Consider the following 6,444-nt stretch of genomic DNA (forward strand, 5'->3'; position numbering starts at 1 on the left):
GTCTGTAGGAAATTGTTCTTAATAATTAATAAACGTTCAGGGCTCCATGACCCAGTCTGTAGCAGGAACTTGGACTTCCTTCTAGGTGATGGATGTTGGGAGAGCAGGAGAGAGGAGCAGGATGTAAAGGATAAGAAAGCTACAACCAGTGCTTATAAGTTACTACCTGTGTATGTTCTCTGGTTTGTGTATGTCAAGCCAAGTGCCAGGAAGGATTGGTAGGATAAGAGGAACACAATTTTTTTGCCCTGTGCAAACTCTCAGTCTTCATGCCTAGTTTCAAATACCTGTTGGACCCATTATCAGAGCTCATAACTCCACAAATATTGTTTTCTTTTTAATTTGCTAGGCTTCCTAGAGAGATGTAAACTCCTAAGAAATAAATATCTTATTTTACTTTTTCAACAACTAGACCTAAAAAGTACTTCCTCCAATTTTCACATTTCTCAGGAAAATCCATTATTCCAAGTGCATAGAAAAAGATATGGACTCCTTTTTGAGCTGGCAATGATGTCCCTCCTCAAAGAACCTTTTCCATAGTTGTATCAGTTAAGAACTGAATTTACCCATGAATAATAGAAAACTCCAAAAAGTGGTAATTATTAGGGATTTAATTTTTCTTACATAACAAGAAATCCAGAGGTAGATGGTTCCTTGATCCTGTGAGAGATCTAAGCTTTTGATCTTCCACTAAGCCCAGTCTGCCACATACAGTTGTGACAATTTTCATTGTCCAGTGGTGCCCAGTGAGGGGGTAAGTGAAAGCTAAAACTGACCTTTCACTTGGAGATAATACCTTCTCCCTTTCTCACAGAGGTACTATCTAGTTTAGCTATTGTCAATCATATTTTCTCTATTCTATTCCACTAGTTGATGTGACTATTTTTATGCCAGCACCATGCTAGTTCAATCACTGTAGCTTTGTAATAATTTTGGAATTCAGATAATGTGAAAATTCTAGCTATATTGATTCTCAAGATTATGTTGGCTATTTGATGTCTATTTAGATTCCATAGGAATTTTAGGATGGATTTTTCCATTCCTACACAATTTTGGGGGGACTTTGATAGGAATTGCATTGAACATACACATCATTTTCTGTAGCATTGACCTCTTAAGCATATTGCTTAAGTGGACCCCTAGATATTTTATTATTTTGACACTATTGTAAATAGAATTGTTTCATTTATTTCCTTGTCGGATTTTTCATTGTTGGTGTATAAAAACATAATGGATTTTGGCATTTTGTATTGTATTCTGCAAATGTGCTGAATTTGTTTGCATTAATAAGGTCAGGCTTCCATAACAAAATACTGCAGTTTGGGTGGCTTACATAACAGAAATTTCTTTTCTCATAGTTCTGGAAGTTCCAATTGCAAGATCAAATTCCAGTTGATTTGGTTTCTCCTGAGGCCTCTCTTTCTGGCTTGAAAACAGCTGCCTTCTCATTATATCATCACATGGCCTTTCCTCAGTGACTGTGCAGGAACAGTGAGCTCTCCAGTGTCTCTTCTTATAAGGACGCTAATTCTATCAGATCAGAGCACCAACTTTTGAACCCATTTAACTTTAATTACTTTCTTACTCCAAATATAGCCACAATGGCAGTTAGGGCCTCAAATATGATTTGTAGGGGTAGAGGGAGATACAAAAATGTAGTCCACTTATTAATTATAACAGTTTTCATCCCTGGTTTATCTCTTCCAACTAACACCAACAGAACATACATTCTTCTTATCTGCACACAGACCCTACTCTAAGATTGACCACATTCTCAGCCACAAAGTAAGTCTCAATAAATTTAAAAAATCAAAATCATACCAAGCATACTGTCAGAATGGTGAAATAAAAATCAATATCAAAAAGATCTCAAAAAACAACACAATTACATTGAAATTAAAGGACATGATCCTGAATGACTTTTAGATAAACAATGAAATTAGAGCAGAAATTAAAAACAAATCCTTGAAATTAATAAAAATGGAGACAAAACATACCAAGATCATTGGGATCCAATTAAAATAATGTGTGGAGGAACATTTATAATGCTAAACACCTATTATGCATCAACACTTTAAAAATATTTAAAATGAAAACTCTAACATCACAGCTAGAGAAAGTAAAAAGCAAGAACAAACCAACCTCAAAGCTGGAAGAAGAAAATAAATAACCCAAATCAGCAGAACTGGATAAAACTGAGATGCAAAAATCCGTAAATAAGATAAATGAAACAAAAAGTTCATTCTTCAGAAGAATAAACTAGAGTGATAGGCAGCTAACTAGATTAACAAAGAAAATAAAAGAGAAGATTCAAATAAACACAATCAGAAATGACAATACATTATAACTGATCCCACAGAAATACAAAAATTCATCAGGGACTGACAGGGCACGACTTATGCCTATAATTTCAACACGTTGGGAGGCCAATGCAGGCAGATCCCTTGAGGTCTGGAATTCAAGACCTGCCTGGCCAACATGGTGAAACCCTGCCTCTATTAAAAATACAAAAAAAGAAAAAATAGCTGGGCATGGTGGCACTCGCTTGTAGTCTCAACTACTCAAAAGGCTGAGGCAGGAGAATCACTTGAACCCAGGACATGGAGGTTTCAGTGAGCCAAGATCGTGCCACTGCACTCCAGCATGGGTGACAGGGTGGTACGCCATCTGAAAAAAAAAAAAAAAAGATCAGAGGCTATATGAACAGCACTATGCACACAATTCAGAAAATTTAGAAGAAATGGATAATCTCCTGGAAGCATGCAACTTTCCAAGGTAGTACCAGGAAGAAGCTGAATTGCTCAACAGACCAGTAATGAGTTCCAAAATGAAATCAGTTAAAAATAAAAAAACTCCAGCCAACTAACCAAAAAAGCCCTGAGTCAGAGGGACTCACAGCGAAATTCTACCAGACATACAAATAAGAGCTGGTACCAGTTATACTAAAACTGTTCCAAAAAAGTGTTAGCAAAGTTTTAGCAGAGACACAACAACAAGAAGAAGAACAACAAAAACTTCAGGCCAATATTGTTGATGAACATAGATGCAAAAATCCTGAGCTAAATACTTGCAAATTGAATCTAGCAACTCATCAAAATTTAATCCACTATGGTCGAATAGTCTATATTCATGGAAAGCAAGGTTAGTTCAACATATGCAAATCAACAAATGTGATTCACAAATAAACAATTAAAACAAAAACCATATGCTCATCTCAATAGATGCAGCAAAAGCATTCAATAAAATCCAACATCCCTCCATGTTAAAAACTCTCAAGAAACTAGGCATTGAAGGGTCGTACTACCAAATAAAAAGAACCATCCATGAGAAACCCACAGGCAACCTCATACTGAAAGGACAAAACCTGGAATCATTTCTCTTGAGAACTGGAAAGAGACAATTCCCACTCTCATCGTTCCTTTTCAACATAGTACTGAAAGTCTTAGCAGGAGCCATAAGGCAAGAGAAATACATAAAAGGCATCAAAATGGGAAAATTAGAAGTCAAACTACCCCTCATTACTGACAATGTGATTTTATACCCAGAAAATTCTGAAGACCCTGACAAAACGCTCTTAGAACTGATAAATGACTTCAGTAAAGTTTCAGGTTACAAAATTAATGTATAAAAATCTAGCATTTCTATATGCTAATAGCATTCAACCTGAGAGATAAAATAAGACTGCAATCCCATTTACAACAGCCACAAAAAGTACCTAGGAATACAGCTAACCAAGGAGGTAAAAGATTTTTACAAGGAGAACTGCAAAAAACTGCTGAAAGAAATCAGGGATGACACAAATAAATGGTAAAACATTGCATGCTCACAGATTGGAAGAATCAGTATCATTAAAATGGCCATACACCCAGATAAATTTACAGATTCAATGCTATTCCTATCAAACTACCAATGTAATTTTTTTTACAGAATTAGGAAAAACTATACTAAAATTCATATGGATTAAAAAAAAAAGATCCCTATAGCCAAAGCAATTTTAAGCAAAAAGTACAAAGCTGAAGGCATCCCATTATCTAACTTCAAACTATACTACAAGGCTGCAGTACCAAAACAGCATGATACTGGTGCTAAAACAGATACGCGGACCAATGGAACAGAATTGAGAACCCAGAAATAAAGCCACACATTTACAATCATCTGATCGTTGACAAAGTCTATAAATAATAAGCAATGGGGAAAGGACTCCCTATTCAATAAATGGTGCTGGGATAACTGGGGTCCAGTTTCATTCTTTTGCATATGGATACCCAGGTGGAGGGAGAGGGGAGAGAATTAGAAAATGACCTCTTGGGCACTATACTCAATACCTGGGTGACAGATTCATTAGTACTCTAAACCTCATCATAATGCAGTATACCTTTATAACAAGGTATGCTGGTATATACTTTTGCACTCCCTGATTCTAAAATAAAAGTGGGGAAAATCATATTATCTGAAAATTGGGATCATTTTACTTCTTTCTTTCCAATTTGAATGGCTTTTATTTTTTTCTTGTCTAATTGCTCTAGCTAGGACTTTCAGTATCATAAGGAATAGAAGTAGTGAGAGCAGGCATCCTTGACTTATTCCTTATCTTAGAGGAGGAGCTTTCAGTCTTTGACCATTGAGTATGACTGTAGCTGCGAGTTTTTAACATATGGCCTTCACTACACTGAAGTAGTGTCCTTCTATTCCTAGTTCATTGAGTGTTTTTTTTTTAAATCATGAAGAGAGCTTGAATTTTATCAAATGCTTTTTCTGCACCTATTGAAATGATAATGTGGGCATCTTTCCTTCTTTCTGTTATTGTTGTATATTATATTGTTTGCCTTTCATGTGTTGTAACATCCTAGATTTCCAAAAATTACCCCATTTGGTCATGGTGTATAATTCTATTAATGTGCTTTTGGATGCATTTTGTAGAGGATTTTTGAATCCATACTGATAAGGGATATTAGTTTGTAGGTGTTTTTACCTATAGTGTCATTGTATAGCCTTATTGTAATGCTGGCTGCATAGAATGAGTTAAAAAGTGTTCCTTCCTTGATACAATTTAGATGTTTGCCCTCTCCAAATCTCATGTTGAGATATAATCCCCAATGTTGCATGTAGGGCCTGATGCGAGGTGTTTTGTTCAAGGGGATGGATCCTTCATGGATGGCTTGGTGCCCTCCTTGTGGTAGTGAGTGATTTCTCCCTCTCTTAGTTTATATAGAAGCTGTTTAAAAAGCTTGGCAACTCCTCCCTTCTCTCTTACTCCTTCTCTCAACATGTAACATGTCTGCTCCTCCTTCGTCTTCCACCATGATTATAAGCTTCATGGGGTCCTCACCAGAAGCAAATACTGCTGGCACTATGCTTCTTTCACAGTCTGCAGAACTGTGAGCCAAAATAAACCTTCTTTCTTTATCAATTACCCAGCCTCAGATATTCCTCTACAGACACACAAAAGACTAAGACACTGCTTTTCAATGTTTTGCAAAATTTTGAGAAGGACAGGCTTCAATTCTTTCTAAAATGATTAACAGAACTCACTAGTGAAGTCATCTGATCTTGGTTATGTCTTTGTTGGGAGGTTTTTATGATTTGGTCTTTGTGTGTGCTGTATTTCTAGAATTTTTCTCATTCCATCTATATTATGTAATTTTTTGGTATGAAATTATTTATAATATTTTTCATAATTCTTGTTATTTCTGTCAAATCCATAGTGATGTCCCCACTTTCATTTCTGATTTGACTCACTTGAGTCTTCTCTCTTTCATTTTCAATAAATCTAGAAAAGGTTTGTCAATTTTGATTATTTTTCCAAAGAACCTATTCTTCACTCATTCTCTATTGTTCTGTTTTATTTTTCTCTGCTCTGATCTTTATTTTTTTCCTCCTGCTATTTTTGAGTCAATTTTTTGTTCTTTTTCTAATTCCTGATGATGTAAAGTTGAGTTGTAGATTTGATATTTTTTAGTGTAATCATTTAGACTTATAAATATCATTTTAGCCCTCCTATTACTCTATTCCATAAGTTTTTATATGTTGTGTGTTTAAATTGTTATTTGTCCCAGGATAGGATATTTTCTAGTTTCTCTTGTGATTTCCCCTTTAATCCATTGGATGTTTAAGACTGTGTTGTTGACTTTTCACATATTTGTGAATTTTACAGTTTTCCTTCTTTATTCTTTTCTATTTCCATTTCTTATTAGAATAGATACTTTATATAATTTCAAGCTTTTAAATTTATTAAGACTTGGTTTGTGAACTAAACATGATCAATCCTGGAGAATGTTCCACGTTCATTTGACAAAAATGTGTATTCAGCTTTTGCTGCATGGAGTGTTCTGTGTATGTTTTAGGTCCAATGGGCCTGCAGTGCTGTTCACATTCTTTATTGCATAATTGATTTTGTGTCTGTTTTTCTATCCATAATTGAAAGTAGGATTTTAGTCTCCTAGG

This window comes from Cebus imitator, unplaced genomic scaffold, assembly GCF_001604975.1.
Source record: "Cebus imitator isolate Cc_AM_T3 unplaced genomic scaffold, Cebus_imitator-1.0 Scaffold685, whole genome shotgun sequence".
Classification (NCBI taxonomy): domain Eukaryota; kingdom Metazoa; phylum Chordata; class Mammalia; order Primates; family Cebidae; genus Cebus; species Cebus imitator.